At 43.3% G+C, this 16,932-nt stretch overlaps 1 protein-coding gene across 2 annotated transcripts in view; it reads left to right on the top strand.

Annotated features, from left to right (window-relative positions):
• Positions 1-16,932, top strand: part of FNIP2 (folliculin interacting protein 2) — a 121,044-nt gene that overhangs the window by 17,633 nt on the left and 86,479 nt on the right. The window lies entirely within an intron of this gene.

Genomic DNA, 16,932 nt, shown 5'->3' with positions numbered 1-16,932 from the left:
CCTCCCCCTTCCACCCACCCCGCCCCCACTAGATAACCCTGCTCTTTCTCATACTCATCATTGCACTTGGCACCCTATCCAGCTGCCTCGTAATGGCCTCTGCAGGATTCTACCCCTGCATTGGAAGGACAGGGAGGGCAGTGTCCTGTCTGTGTTTTTCACTTTGAGATACAGCACTTGGCACCTGTAGAGACGTGGGAAATGTTTGAATAAATGAATAAGCAAAGGACCTGTTAGCTGACGTTGTGAGCTTAATGTCTTTGACCTCAGCTTTCCTTTCCTTTTATGAAGATCATCTTAGGGTTTTTTTTTTTTTTGTGGGGGTGTTGATGGGAGTAACTTTAGGAGAGAGATCATCTAGTTCAGCCTAGGTTTCTTTATTGAAGCTTTTGGCATTATAAGACACAATTAATGTAAAAGAGGTTGTACATATGGACAGGCCTCTTGAAGCACTGCTGTGTTCTCTAAGAAAAGGCTAAAGTGTGTTCCACAAACAGGCTAGACTCCGAGGAACACCCGGTTCGTGCTGATCAGTCTGGGTTTAGCCGTGCAGCTGCCCCAGCCTCCCTGCCCCAGCTCTCCACACACGCGCACAGGATTTCCCGGCATCCAGCTTTTGTTGGCAGTCAGGTGTGCGCTGGCCATATGTAGCGGTCAAAGCCACTTGAATTTTTCCCCTTGCATGCTCTATCCTTAGTCAAGAATAAAAGCAAAGTAAAAGGAAAGGTTTGTGCAACAACAGAACAGTTTGTGGTTGAAAGTAATGAGAATTTTTTTTCTACTCTGAGGGTGGTGGTGAGTTGGTGTAGTCCTGGCACTTACTGGAGCGGTGGGGATAATCTAGATGAAAATAATGCCTGTCTGAAGGGGAAGGAGGAAGGGGTTTGCTCTGCTGCTGTGATTTCTTTGTTTAAAGCCATTAATGGTTTAAAGCCCTGTAAGAGTGAGACTGGCAGCTGATTGCCGGAGAACCTATCCGACTGTCAGGACAGCAGTGAGAGGCTAAGACCAACCAACTCAGACAGGACTTTCACAGCAGTATCATTTTAAAAACAAGCTCCGTTTCTTGAGCTTGCTCCTGGCTTCCTACGTCTGGTCCGCCCCAGTAGAAAATCGATAGGAACAGAATGCAGTGAGCACCGACCCCGCACTGGCACTGTTCTAGGCCCTTTTCTCCGTAGAGTCAGTGCATATCTACGGTCAGTATTTACGGTTCATTTACATTTTAAAACTTAAATAAATTTTTCTTTTTAAGGAAGGCAAGTCAGGTTGAGTAGTAGTTAAGAGTGTGTGTATGTGTGCTGGATTTGAATCCCACTTCTTTTTCACTAGCCGTGTAATTTTGGGCAAATTACTTTCCATCTCAGATTTCACTGAAACAGAGTCCCTGTTAGATGAGAAGGTGAGAGCAAAGTGCTGTGCTAAGCTTATAGTAAGCTTCTCAATTGTTAGCTGAGTAAGCCATGAACCATTTGTTATGCTGTCTTCTGTGGGGTGTGATCTTTGATTGTGACTGGCGTCCAGGGAAATTTGTGAAAAATTTCAGCGTATTTCTTCTCTGGCCCCGACTGGGAAATTGGGTGCATTGAGCAGAGCTTCTGACAGGGTCGCCGTTGTCTGCCAATGCAGGTGGGAACGGTCTCGCTCTGCCCGGGTTTACCAGGCCTTTCCCAATCTGCAGTCACACCTCATCACTGGTCCGTTACTTCTTTGCAGAATCAGACAAAACTGGAGCCGTGTGTTTCTCCAGGTGGTGGTGGCTCATTGAACCGTTCTGTTTTCCAGAGCAAGGGGGGACCACTTGCGTTCATGGGGGTCTCAGCTGCTTCAGATTACTCTTTAAGCTGTACTTTTCTTCCACTTGGACCTTGAGCAGTCGCTGCTCTTCTCCCTACCCTCAGAGCCTCTGAAGTACAGTGGGATTAGGGTGTGTGTGTGTGTGTGTCTGTGTGTGTAAAGTATCAGTCTCTGATCACTTGGAAAGCATTTCTTATAGTTAAGATATTTAAAATGTTACTATGTTATGAAGAACAGGTAGGTCATTTATTTATTAGAACAATGGCTATAATATAGATTAACCTGGATGGCCAGGTACTCTGACCTTCTTTTATGTTTCTGAAACGTGCTCTGAACTCTAAAAGTAAACTTACGAATGAACCTACAGGACCTCATACAGTAAATCTTCACCCAAGAGCTTTCACTTCACATCTCCCATAGTCCAGTTACAATGGACTGGTAGAATACAAGAATGAATAAGATATACCCCTGATGCTCATGCGGGGACAGCAACAACAACAAAAAGATACATCCCCGCCCTCGAGCAGTTGGCTTGGTGAAGGTTTAGCCCATACCGCTCTGTTGTAACATGTAGCGAGGGCTAACAGTGTATCAAAGTGTAGAGGGAAGGAAGACTCACGAGCGGGCTCCATAAGCGTTTGTTGAATGACATAAGCCTCTGAATTTGGTGGATTCCTTTATTTTTTCAGTTTTTTTTAACCTTATTCCTTCTTAGATTTTTATCTTCCCATTTGGAGAGTTAGATGCTAAAGATGTGTATGTTAAGTCAGTTTGATATTTGAGCTCATAATTTTAAAATTCTTGTCTTTCCATTTTATCTGCAGATGATTTTCTAAAAATAAAGACTAGGTTATCATGATTAGAATTTATTTGCTAGTTTTCTGAAACCTAACTCAGTGGAATGGACAGGGGTGAGGGTGGAGGAGGGGCAGCAGTAGGTGAAAAGGTGGAGTTTCCGGTAGGAGTCTGCGGTTTCTCCGTACACAGGCAGCATCACTTCCAGTCCCTTCTTACACAGTTTCCACGGAAACTCCAGGCTTTAGAGGTTTCTTCTGCATCGAGAGCCCTTAGGAGTTTTCATGTCGATCCGTTTGTGGTGCTAGGAATTCTACAAGTTACAACTGGCCACTGTTAAAGCGCAGGAAATTCTCTTGTGGAGTGTCACTGTTTCCCATGGGCTTGTGCAGGGTGATGCCGCCCTCCTCTGAGGACTGTCAGCGACGACCCCGTGCGTTTCATTTCCCACGTGTTCTCCACGTTGTAGAGAGCACAGAATAAGGGTAAGAGAAAGCGGGAATTGTGAGCTCATTATGTGCCACAGCTGGAAGGGTTGAAAGTGGGTGACAAGGCAGAGGTGGTGAAGCAGCTTCCGTAGGCAGTGCCCTGAGCAGGTGAGGGACAGACAGACCCAGAGATCAGGTCCGTCTGACCTTAGGTCAGAAGAAACAGAGCTCTTTCCTGTGGAAGGAGGCAAAGTGAATGTGGGCAAGGTTCTGGTTAACAAACAGCGACGAGCGCCTTGTGTACACCAAGCACTGTGCTAGTTCCCGGGAACAAGTGGAGGAGTAAGAAGCTGCGTTCGGGGGCCTTACAGTTCAGTGGAGGAAATGATTACCAAAAGCCACATCAGGTACTAAGTACAGCCCATCCTCCTCATTGTGGATTCGTGTTTGCAGATTCATCCACTAACTGAAATTTGTTTATGACCCCAAAGTCGATGCTTGCGATGCTTTCATGGTTATTCCGGCAGAGGGACAGATGGGCAGAAGGTTAAAGTCACGCGATGGGCATGTTCCCTGCTGAGGTCAAACAAGGTAGCACTCTGTCTTCTCACAGTGTACAGAGTCCTTTTCACAGTCTAGTTAGTAAATAATTTTTTTCATTTTTGTTCTTTTTCTGGGTGTTTTTGATATTTAAAATGGCCCCAAGTGTAGTGCTGAAGTGCTGTCCAGTGTTCCCAAGGCAGGAAGGCTGTGATGTCCCTTACAGAGAAAATGCGTGTTAGATAAGCTTCGTTTGGGCACGAGTTACAGTGTTGTTGGCTGTGACTTCAGCCTTTTGAAGCAGAAATCAATGTATATTAAATAAAGTGTCTTTAAACAGAAACACCCATAAAACATAGGTAAATATAAATCAGTTGATGAAAATGCTGTGGCCAGAGGCTTGCAGGAACCTAACTCTTTATTTCTGCTAACAGGACTGGTGCTTTATTCACCAATTCAGTTTTCTGAGACTTTATGGGACGTAAGTATTGTGAATAACGAGAATCACTCGTGTAGCCTTCAGCTGCCTTAGAATGGAAAAGGTGAAACAGCTGATACTAGAATGAGTTCCGAGGGCATTCCCAATGGAACGACCAACGTGGTGGGAAGTCAGAGTCATGATTTTGTAGGGCTCGAAGGATAATGAAGTAAAGCCAGGATGCATTTGCCACAGGAAGACACTGACCGGTTATGTGAAGTCAGAGGGCAGCTTGGAGGGACCCTGCCTTGGAGGCAGGTGTAAGGGGGTTGTAGTCCAAGTCAGACTGGAAAACAGGAGGTGGGGTGGCGGAAATGAAGGCCACGCAGGCAGAGCAAAGAGCACGTTATTGGTTGTCGGATTGACCACTTACCGGAGCATTGGGCTCAGAGTGACCGTGTAGGGATAGATCAAAGGGCCCAGAGAGCCAACGAGGCAAGATCAGTGCCCACTGAGTCTAGCCGTGTGCATGTTTCCAGAAATTCTAAGAGCCGTGAGACAGGAATCTTAAAAGTCAAGGTGTAAAGCGGGTATAAAGAGGCCCGAGCAAAGTATCAAATTATAAGTGGCAAGGTTCTTACTGCATAGGACACCATGTACTTTTTTGGGTGTACACCCTCATTGTGCCATGGGAAGGACGTGGAGGAAGAGTCAACAAGATTGCTTATTGATTAAATTCAGGGACAGGAGGGAGGAGAGGAGTGAATGGTCAACAGTTGCTTCCAAGTGTTGACTAATTGTCATGAGATGCTTTTTCTTCTATAGAAAGCTAGATTGATGTTACACTTCCAGAATTTCTGGTGTGTCTTGGTGCCCGTAATTCTTCAATTTTCAGTTCCCTTGTCATGTGATTTTCATTATTATGTCATTTGAGATTGGTTAATGTGCATACTTATGGTCTGATAAATAGAGGTAATGATTCCTCTCAGTTCTGTTTGCATGGGGGTTGAGGAGATAGTCAGCTTCCCCTTGGCGCATTTAAAGGTTTCACTCAAACCTCTGAACACTCGTGATTCTAGCCATTCAAATGTTTCCACTGGCCCCTGGATTAGGTCTTTTCTCATTAATTGTCGCAGTGGGGTTTGGACGTGATGCAGAGGTGAATTGTGTGTGTGCACTACCGCTGTGATTCTCCTTCAGAGTGTTCTGGAGCCAGGCTGCCCAGCTCGGTGGCCGCCAGCTCCGCGTGGCTGGTCTGAACCCGGACGTTCTCTGAGTGTCAGACTCACACCGGGTGCTACAGGCAGTATGAAGTAACTTTCATGTTAGTTACATGTTGATAAGAGATCTTATATACGTTCAGTTAAATAAATTGTTAAAACTCTTTTTACCTGTTTCTTTTTGCTTTTTTAAAGATGAGTCATAGAACATTTAAAATTTTAAGTATGTATGCATATCGCTCACAGTGTATTTCTGTTGGACAGTTTCTTTGTTCCCTTTGAGTTTCCAGAGAATACTTTGAAAATGACTGTTGGTACTATTTCTAAACCCAGATTGCTGGGCCCGCCTGTGTTTGTCAGGAGGCTGAAGTTGCTGGTGTACCTGAAGGTCGCTCTTCTAAACAAACGGAACACTGTCCTGAATAGCCAAACTTGTTTCTGCTAAGAGAACTTTTCCCTAAGAAGTTTGTTCTTTTTCTTCACAAATCCTTCCAAAGTAATAAAAGTAATAAATAAAGTCAACAGTCATCACAGTTCTACTGAATGGAATATAACTGAATCTCTTTAAGAATTGATATCAGGTTGGAATTAGCTTGTGTTTTAGACTAATCAGACACAGGTATTTAAATGTGTAATTATTTTTCAAAGGAGCATTTGCATCTGTGTCACTAAGGCATAATGAGATATTGTCCCTGCAAAACTTAGGTGAATAGCTATTTGTGAAATGGCCTTAGTAAATATGAGAGAAAAGAGGTTACTTCTAACTTAAGAGTCATTTGCTAAGTGCCTTCACTAGCTTAGCCGCACAAGCAAAACACAGAAGTAGTTTAAAAGATTAGAGTGGTGTCCACGACCTCAAGAAGTTCATGATCTGGTATAGAGAAGTTTGTTGGGGACATTCTAATATTCTAGTATATGTCATGAAGTTAGAGGAGAGAGCGATACCTTACAATAGTAGCTAAGTCTGAAAATTATTTCTTATGAATATGCAGGTTCAGGTTCAACACGGCTCCCACACGTGTTCTTTTATGGGAGGTGTGTGACCTGCAGCCCTTCTTCCCTGCACTGTGACCGTCACAGTGCATAAGGCGTGGGGACTGGCATTGAAGGTGGAGCCAGGGGGGATAAGCTGAGCCATGGCTGTTGAGGAGATTCAGAAATATAGTAAACTAATAGAGAATCCTTCAGAGACATTGCATATAGAGAGTTCATTCTAGATGTTGAAATATCTTAGGAATAGATATGGTGGGGAGTTTTTACAGGTTCAGTCATCCTTGGTTTGGATCCTGAAATAAGAGGATTTGACTTGGAGAGTTAAATGAAGGGTATTTTAAGAGGGGGAACTGTTGTGACTGAAGCTAAGCAGGAGGTGGAAAAGGAATTTATCAGTGCAAGAATGGATGCTTTCTGTTAATGTGAAAGCTAATTATTTTGTGGATATAATTTTCTAGCTGTTGCACTAATTTGTTCTAGAGTTTATTGTTGGCAAGGTACTTTGCAATCCGTTTATTTTAGAGAGCTTAATTGCCTGGAGCTTCCAGAGAATTGGCATTGTTTAGGGGTGGGGGCTAGGGAGGTGACTGACTTTCCTAGATAAAATTGTTATCTGCCAGATGTCATTGTGGCGGAAGTTGTTTATCTTGGCTTCATGTTGTGTAAACACAATGCAGTCAACTATGAGCTGAGCAACTCAAATAGGACAGTGAGTACTTTTGGATGTGTGCATTTAAAAAAAATACACATCAGCCTGGCTGGTGTGGCTCAGTGGATTGAGCGCGGGATACGAACCAAAGGGTCGCTGGTTTGATTCCCAGTCAGGGCACACGCCTGGGTTCCAGGCTGGGTCCCTAGTGGGGGCCATGTGAGAGACAACCACGCACTATGTTTCTCCCTCCTTTCCCCTCCCTCTAAAGAAATAAATAAAAGCTTTTAAAAAAAAGCACATCGCATTTGTCTAAAGCTGTATGGTTTTTTCAGAGGGACTTTCATATGCTCACATTGAACATTTTAACATCCTTCTAAGAGAGATGGAGTAAGTGTCATCATCATTGAGTGAGTATCATCATCACCCATTTAGTTGCAGCTGAGGAAATAGACTCAGTGTCTTTCCCCAGAGTCATGTGGCTAGTGAATGACTGGGCCAGAATAGAGTTCTTCTTGCCTTCGAACCCTGTGTTCTCTTCCCTTGTATGACACCCTCTCTCAGCAGAGACACTGCTGATGGGTGACCGCTTGTCCGAGTGCTCCTGAGTTCCTAGTACTCAGCCTTGTCATGAGGAACTGACTCAGAGAAATGAGAGTCTGCTGATTCAGAGCTGAATGGCCCTTTCCCAGCCTCTCATTTCCCAGCTTTCTCTTTTCATAAATTGATTTCTAGCCACTCCCTAAGTTACAGAACTCTGTAGCTTAGACTTCTTGAAGAACTTTATTTTTACTTTTATCCTTACTTGAGGACATTTTTTTTTTCACTGCTTTTAGCCAGAGAAGAAGGGAGAGACAGAGAAAGAAACATCAATTCAAGAGAGACGCGTCAATTGGTTGCTTCCTGTACATGCCTGGACCAGGGATCATATGTGCCCAGATTGGGGATCAAACCCACAACTTAGGTATGTGCCCTGACTGGGAATCGAACCCAAAACCTTTTGGTTATGGGACGCTGCTCCAACCATCTGAGCCACACCAACCAGGGCTTCTGCAAACACTTTAAGGGTCTTTCTCAATTTGCCAATTATAGACATTATTACATGAGAAGCTTTTTTTATTTTTTTATTTTTTAAAAAAATTTTATTTAGTTATTTTTCAAGTACAGTTTTTTGTCTATTTCTCCCATCCCAGCCCCCCTGCGCCCCCCCCCCCCCCCGCCAGTCCTCATCCCTGTGTCTTTCATACTTGTTCCTCAAAATTCCTCCCCATTTTTCCCCTTAAATTCCCTTCCCTTTCCCCTCTGGGCGCTGCCCACTTGTTTTCTATTTCAGTGTCTTTGTTTTTATTCTGTTTGCTTGTTTGTTTTGTTGTTTAGCTTCCTATCAAAGGTGAGATCATATGGTATTTGTCCTTCAATGCCTGGCTTATTTCACTCAGCATAATGCTTTCCAGTTCCATCCATGTTGTTGCAAAGGGCAGTAGCTCCTTCTTTCTCTCTGCTGCATAGAATTCCATTGTGTATATGTACCACAATTTTTTTATCCATTCATTTACTGATGGGCACCTAGGTTGCGTCCATCTCTTGGCTATTGTAAATTGTTCTGCTATGAACATTGTGGTGCATAGGTTCTTTGATATTGATGTTTTAGGATTCTTAGGATATAACCCTAGCAGTGGAATTGCTGGGTCAAAAGGCAGGTCGATTTTTATTTTTCTGAGAACATTCCATACTGTTTTTCATAATGGTTGTACCAGTCTGCAATCCCACCAACAGTGAACTAAGGACCCCTTTTCCCCACAACCTCTCCAACATTTGTTGTTTGTTGCTTTGTTTATGATAGCCATCCTGACTGGTGTAAAGTGGTATCTCATTGTGGTTTTAATTTGCATCTCTCTGATAGCTAACGATATTGAGCATCTCTTCATGTGTCTCTGGATATTCTGTATGTCCTCTTTGGAACATGAGAAGCTTTTAATTTTAGCTTTGTTGTGCCTGTCAAACCAAAACTAAAGAACAGGAGAGGAGTATCTTCTGCATCACTAACCTATCTCTTAATCTAACCCGTACAGAGATTTCCTTGAATAACTCTCATAACTTTATTCTGCTGTCTACATTGCCTTTTCCTTTGACTGGATTTGGAGCAGGCCAAGAATGAGTGTGATTACAAGAGTCCTAGCAAAATCTAGGTCTTGGACCAGGGTGGGCAGCAGTGGAAGCTGTTACGCAGTGGGCCGCATCTCCACAGGCAGGGGTCAGGAGGGAGCCAGGAGCGTCCTGTGCTCTAGATGAAACTTCCTCCCAGCTTCCATATCACTAGTGGTGAGCAAAGGGGGCACCTTAGTACTTTGGGTACTTCTGGTAAGAGCCTCCCCTCCTCTTCCACCGTCCTGACACTGACACTCTGTCACATTGTCACCACATCTGCCTCAACACTGTCAGCGCACTAATTTCATTTTTCTGTATCATCAGCATTTTGAACAGGGTCTGGTGCATCAAATACTCGGAAGGATGAATGCAGCCCTAAGTCTTTAAATAGCATGTTTTAAAGACAGGTGTGTAAATTATTCTGAAAGACCATTGAGATATCTTTGTAAATTGTAGAAGACTGTGAAATGCTTTTTATTTTGTTGGCTTATGTAATTACTACACAGATTAATAAATAACTCTCAGTAGTTCCCAAATTACCCCAGTGGCTATAATAGTTATAGTAATAGTCATTGTTTGTGTAAATAGCCATTTACAGTAATTTGATTAAATTATTTATTACTCTGTGAGAGAGTTGTATTTCCTGTGTTATAAATGTTAGAAAATTATAAATGTTTAGACATTATGTTTTTAAAACTTTTATACACGTAGGAGAGAGTGAAAGAGAAAGTCTTTTTATAGCAAAACTCTTCTCCAGGAAGACTCAGAGACCAATATAGTGTGGGACACAGGTGTGTAGTTTACCTGACTAGAAAAAGGTACATGAGAAGGTGCAGGGCAATGAGCAGGCTTATTGCGGAGGGTCTCAGTGCTCAGCTAAGGGAGCTGAAGCTTCAGTGGTAGCTTGGGGTTGGGAGCTGCAGTGTCTGAATACCGACAGCACTTTAGCATGTGACTGCCTGTGTAGTTCTGCACTGCGCTTTGGATGATCCAGGCTGCATCTGTCTCAAAGCATCAACAGAAATGTTTAATTATGTTACAGCTCTGCATCCAAATGGAAGGGAGCTGGAGATAGCTGAGAGTTCCCCAGTAGGTATTTTTTGAAGCATGCTTCTCATGAATTACACAGTTTTGCTAAGAATAATGGTAGCTGTGATGGGGAGAGTCGGAGCGCCGAAAACTGGCCGGGCTGTAGCCATTTTTGGTCCAACGGCTGGGTGAGCAAATGCGTTCAACGGGATTTCTGTAGTGGCTCTTCAAGGCAACCTCCACTTTACTTTGTAACTGTGTACTCCGATCACATGCTTTGTGGGGAACAAGAGACCTGTGAATGATTCCAGGGATGATGGCCCTAGCCCAGTAGCTCAGCTTCCAGCTTCTTAAGCAGATCTGGACTACTGATACTTTCGCTAAGGTCCAAATGCTTGTGACAGACAGTCTGACTTGAAATCAGAGTTAAACTTTAAAAGTTGTGTAATATTTTGTCACTAATATGTTTCTGAGTTTAGGAGGTCTTGAAAATAATGGTGTGGTGGTTACGGATTTCAGTGAGACACAGGGATAGGTTGTAAAACTTGTGCACAGAGGAAAAGTACTGTAGACTGAGGTCTGATATTGGACCTTAAAAAAATGAGGAAAGTTTTTTCGATCTAAATTGCTGGCTATCTAGCCGATTCCAGAAAGGGCGGATCATTCTACTGAGACAGAAAGATAAGCAGTGCCCCTTCTCGTGGGTAGAGAGTTGCACTGCAGAGCCTCACAGACCTTGACTTGCAGGCCTGCCTGGCTGCTGCTCCTCCTTGTTAAAGGTCAAGTGTGCAGTAGTTACAGCTACACTTATTGTAACTCTCCTCCTCGGGGCCCCTGTGTCATTTATTAAGTAGGGGATTTCATGGAGTCTCCTCTTTCTTTTCCTTATCTCCCATGTCAGCATTTTAGTACTTGGTTAGATAGCCTTTGAAGAGCACTTTTTCTTTTTTTAAAAAAGATTTCATTTATTTTTAGAGAGAGAAAGAGAAACATGAATGCGCAAGAGAAACATCAGTTGGTTGCTTCTCACATGCCCACAACTGGGGACCTGGCCTGCAACCCAGGCCTGTGCACCGACTGGGAATCGAACTGGTGACCTTTTGGTTTGCAGTCTGGTACTCAGTCCACCAAGTGACACCAGCCAATGCTGAATAGCAGCACCTTTTCAATAAAAGCGTAAAGTATGTAGCTTAAAAATCCTCTCACTGGTATGTGTTCTGTATTGCCACTAGGTACTAAACTAATTCTCCAAATAAAGGAAAATTGGGGAGTTTTTATTTTAGTTAGATGTTTAAAAAAAGTATATAGTTGTAGGTATATACTTTTGCTGACTTATATAAATATTAATGATAGCAACTGCATTGAAGGAAAAACAGTGTGACTAGAATTGCACTCTTAGAGTGGGAGAGCTTTTCTTTTCTTTTCAGCTGTATGAAATTGTTTTGACTCTGACAATTCCCTTAAATAAAGCTTACAGAATTGTTAAAGAATAAAGAAATCCAGTGAGCATTACTGGAATGGCAGCAAGAATTTAAAAGAAAGTAGTCTCACCCCCTGTTTGTAAATAATACATACCTACTGTTCAAAAAATGGAAAATAGAAAAGAATAAAAGGACAAGCATTCCTTTTCCCATGTTGGATTTTTTTAAAGTACACTCGTTACCAAAGTGCGTATAAAATACCGTATCCTGTTCTTTTTATTTCACTTTATAACACAAGAATTTTCCTGTTTCCCAGATTTCACGAAGACATGGCACTCACTCATTTATTCCTTCAGGTCCTGAGTACCCCTTCTGTGCTGGGTGCTAAGTGCTGTTTTCTTCATAGTAAAGACCTATGGTAGTGTAAAGTAATCTGCATTATAATTAGGAACTGCTAGATTATCCTGAACTTTCGGGTAACTTTTACCTGAATGTGAAAGCCAGGTTACTCCCAGGTAGTTCTTTATTTGAAGTCAAAGCAGTAGTACTGTTTGATTTTATTACATATATATGCTACATTGATATGAATCAAAAAGTCACTGTGTGGGAGTTTGTCCCTTAGCTGCAGTGCTGGGCTGGGCAGGGTCAAGGGAAGAGGGCAGGGCAGGCATCCTGTCCGGTGGCTGCCCTGCCTGGCTGCCACACAGGACTGTTTACCAGAGAGCAGGACCGGGTTCGTGCTAAGGTGTCCAACAAGAGACTTCGTCACCCACAGTACTTGTGACTGGGGCCCTGTCCTCACAGAGGACTGAATGAGTGAGAACTTAAACGTTGTAAGTGGCCTAGGGTTTGAGGTATAAGAGAATTTGACTTAGCTTATCAGTCAGTGATATTCACCACCTCCTCTTTAACCTCTTCCCAAATCAGCCCCCAGTTGCGTAGGTACTGGTGAGCCCCTCCCAGCAGAGCAGAGTGAGGGTGGGAGGCGGGTTCAGGCACGGGCCTGCGTGGACCCACGTCCTGGCTCAGCCGTGGACAAACGCCATTGTTTGGACTAGTTCCCCAACCTTTCTGTGCTCCATCCTCCTCATCTGTCGAAAGAAGGTATTTGTGCTGCCAGCTTCCGGTGAGTTAAGTGAAACACTGTTAGAACAATGCCTGGCATGAAGAATAAACTTGACAAACTTTGTATGCCTGAGTTTGCACCTATTGCCAAATTTCCCGAGTGCCGAGCTTGTTGGGTAGGTTCAGATGGCATGAGGGCGGGCGTGTTGTTTTCCCATTGCACGGTGAGACGGTGTTGTGAGGCCGGGTGCTGTTTAGGTATTTGGAGCTCTTCACCATTCTGAAACAGCCAGGTATTGACAGACTTGGTCGTAATTCGGGATCTGCCTCGAAAGCCTGTTCCCCTAAACCACCCTGCTTCCAGAAAGCTTTCTCATCCCCTTGCCGTCATCCATTCGCTGCAGCCTAGCAAGAGCACCTTTTTAAAAACCTTTGTATTGAACTATAATACATGGACAGTAAAGTCTGCATGTTCCTGCTTGCTGTGAGGTCATGGTGCCAGCGCCCAGATCAAGAAACAGTAGTTTACCAGGATCCTTTTTGTGTCTCCCACTGGAGATTACGCTTTGAAAAGCACTGCTAGAAGATGTACAATCAGTTGGTCATGGGTATATGGCAAGGCATTATGGAAGACAGGAAATTACAGTAGTCTCCCCTCATTCGTGGTTTTGCCTTTGTGGTTTCAGTTACCTTGGTGAGTGGCAGTCTGAATATATCCAAAGGAAAATTCCATAATCAATCAATAACTAAGTTTTAAATTGCACTCTGTTCTGAGTAGTGTGACGAAATCTCGCACTGTTCCCCTCCATGCCACATGGGCTGTGAGTCGCCTCTTTCTCTGGCGTCTCCACGCTGTAGATGCTCCCTGACTGTTAGTCACTCAGTAGCCATCCCAGTTATCAGATCGACTTTTGTGTGTGGCAGTGCCAGTGTTCAAGGAGCTCTTACTTTACTTAATACCGACCCACAGTGCAAGAGGTGGCGAGTGGTGCTGGCGCTTCAGATGCCAAAGGGAAGCTGCAGAGCACCTCCTTGAAGTGGAACAGTGAGTGTTCTCAATAAGGAAAGAAAACGCTCACGCCGAGGCTGATAACATCTATGGTAAGAATGAATTTTGGGGGAACTTGTAGAGAAGGAAAACTAAATTTGTGCTAGTTTTGCTGTTGTACCTTACACTACAAAAGTTAAAGCCACAGTGGATGATAAACAATTAAGATGCAAAAGGCATTAAATTTGTAGGTGGAAGACATGGTATGGTCAAGGCTCAGTGATGCTCCTTCTGATGTGTCATCAGAAGGGCAAACATTTCCCTCACTTCATCTCATCAGGGATGCATTGTGTCTGCTCACATCATCACAAGAAGAAAGATGAGTGCAGTACAATAAGATATTTTGATGTTCTGACCAGTGTGGCTCAGTTGGCTGGCCATCATCTCACACAGTGAAAGGTCGCTGGTTCGATTCCAGGTCAGGGCACATGCCTGGGTTGTGGGCCAGGTCCCTGGTTGGGGTATGTGCAAAAGGCAACCGATCGATGTTTCTTTCCCTGTCTTTCTCTCTGCCTTCCCCTTTCTCTAATAAACAAACAACAAATGAAGGAGAGAATCCTAGAAGCAGCAAGAGATAAGGGGACAGTCACCTACAAAGGAGTTCCCATCAGACTGTCAGCAGATTTCTCATAAGAGACCTTACAGGCAAGAAGGGGCTGGAAAGAAGTATTCCAAGTCATGAAATCCAAACACCTACATATAAGATTGCTCTATCCAGCAAAGTTTTCATTTAGAATGGAAGGGCAGATAAAGTGCTTCTCAGATAAGATCAAATCCAAGGAGTTCATCATCACCAACTCCTTATTATATGAAATGTTAAAGGGACTTATCTAAGAAAAGATAAAAAATATGAACAGTGAAAGGACAGCAAACTCACAGTTATTAGCAACCGCATCTAAAACGAAAGCAAATTAAGAGGACAGCAAGATCAGGAGCAGAACCATAGAAATGAAGATCACATGGAGGGTTAGCAACAGGGGAGTGGGAGAAGGAGAGGGGGGGAGAAGGTACAGAATATAAGTAGCATAGACAGTAGAGAGAAAATAGTTAGGGGGAGGGTAAGAATAGTATGGGAAATATAGAATCTAAACTTGAGACACATGGTCATAAACTAAAGAGGGGGAATGGTGGGGGAGGGGGTGTGCAAGGTGGAGGGGAATGAAGAGGAGAAATAGAACAACTGTAATGGCATAATCAATAAAACCTGTTTAAAAAAACAAATAAAAATTTTAAAGATTTTATTTATTTATCTTTAGAGAGGAAGGGAAGGAGAGAGGGAGAGAAATATCAACATATGGTTGCCTCTCATGTGTCCCCTGCTGGGAACTGGCCTGCAACCCAGGCATGTGCCCTGACTGGGAATTGAACCGTGATCGTTTGGTTCGCAGGCCCGAGCTCAATTCACTGAGCTACACCAGCCAGGGATAAAATCTTTAAAAGATATTGAGACACCACATTCACATAACTTTTATTACAATGCATTTATAATTGTTATACTTCTTTATTAGTTATTGTTAATCCCTACTGTGCCTGATTTATAAATTCAACTTTATCATAGGTACATAGGTACAGGCAAAACTAGTATATGTAGGGTTTGGTATTATTCATGGTATCGGGCACCCAGTGGGGGTTTTGAAACTTCTTTCCTGTGAATAACAGGTGACTACTGTACCCCACTAAGAGAAACTGCTGCGGCCTCTCCTTCATTTATTTTTCCTTTTTTTTCATTAAGGTAATGTGAATAGGCGGAGAAATATTCTTTATGGAAAGATTCATTAGATAAGAATAATTACAGTGGATTGAGCGCGGGCCTGCGAACCAGACAGTCGCGGTTCGATTCCCAGTCAGGGCACATGCCTGGGTTGCAGGTCTGTTCCCTGCAGGCCAGTTCCCAGCAGGGGACGCACAAAAGGCAACCATACATGGATGTTTCTCTCCCTCTCTCCTTCCCTTTCCCTCTACAGATAAATAAATAAAATCTTAAAAAACAAAACAAAACAAAACAAAAAGAATAATTAGCCCTGGCTGGTGTAGCTCAGTGGATTGAGCACGGGCTGTGAACTAAAGGGTCACCAGTTCGATTCCCAGTCAGGGCACATGCCTGGCTTGCGGGCCAGATCCCCAGTGGGAGCCACGTGAGAGGCAACCACACATTGATGTTTCTCTCTCTCTCCCCCCTCCCCCCTCTCTCTAAAGATAAATAAATAAAATATTTTTTAAAAAGATAAGAATAATTACATTGGGCTTTTTGGAGAACAGTGTTAGGCTTTTGTCTTTTTCTTGCTTCAAACCCATCTCTTTCAGTTGTGGCTTTGAGTTAACTTTTCATTACACTCAGTGATCACTGTTGTTTGTTGTTGTTGTTTAAATCACTGAAGAGCGTGAAGTCAGGTGAATGCAAAGTTGCATGAATACTTACCTTGAAATTTCCCTGATTCGAATTGCCTAGACTGTGAATTAGTCATTGGAATGGATTTTTCTCAGATGCTGAGTGTTTTGGATTGGAGTTGGGTCCCTGGAGCACTGCATTCATTGGAAGGATTTGGGAGGAGCCTGGTCACAACAGGAAACTGTGCTCTTGGAGATCAGAGATTTTGGTCAAGGGCAAAAGAGACTGGACTGGTGTGTTGAGTCCCAGATATTTACCTTGCATGGTCTGAAATGATACTTAATGCTACTTCTTGACCCGTGAACTTAGCATTCTTCTCTAGGACCAGAGTATCTGGGCTGTGAGATTGGAAGCAGTACAAATACAGCTTAAAAAGTGAAACCAGTAGTCTCCCCTTCCTGCACCCTCCGCTTCTCACTTCCAGCATCGGACAAAGTTCACCTGGGTTGTGAAAGTGTCAGGGGCGGCAGTAGCCATTTCAGCCGACACACTGAACTGCAGGTGGAGGGGGGAGCCCAGTCAGTGAGGCAAACAGATGCCCCTAAATGTGTAAGCAGGGCTGAGCTGTGGGAGGGAAATAGAGAACTTTATCATGAGTAGTGTTATGTACAGGGCTGATGATCAGTTTAATGTGTATATTATTTAATGTTTAAGAGAAGGGTATCCAGCATGCTAATGAGTAACAATGTAAGTACCTATCTAAGACTATGAGTCCATTTTGGGAAAGAGAAGATTTGAGGAAAATGGAGATTGGATTGAGGTAGAGAAGGGAATTTGGATGCAGAAGGTCTAAACATACCTTTCTCTTAGCTACTCTGTAAGTTGCCCTAATATCTCAGAAAATGGTTGCAATGATATTATTGTTTTTTTATTTGCTGAAGAAAATTTAAAATTCCCATTTAAATATAAGTCAACTTGGAGCCATACAGTGTACAATAGTTGTGGCTTTGAAATATGTCACTACTTTATGACATTTTATCATGTTTGGGTTA

This window comes from Artibeus jamaicensis, unplaced genomic scaffold (assembly GCF_021234435.1).
Source record: "Artibeus jamaicensis isolate MK-2021 breed Jamaican fruit bat unplaced genomic scaffold, CSHL_Jam_final scaffold_537, whole genome shotgun sequence".
Classification (NCBI taxonomy): domain Eukaryota; kingdom Metazoa; phylum Chordata; class Mammalia; order Chiroptera; family Phyllostomidae; genus Artibeus; species Artibeus jamaicensis.
This window is presented reverse-complemented; position numbering and strand designations above follow the sequence as displayed.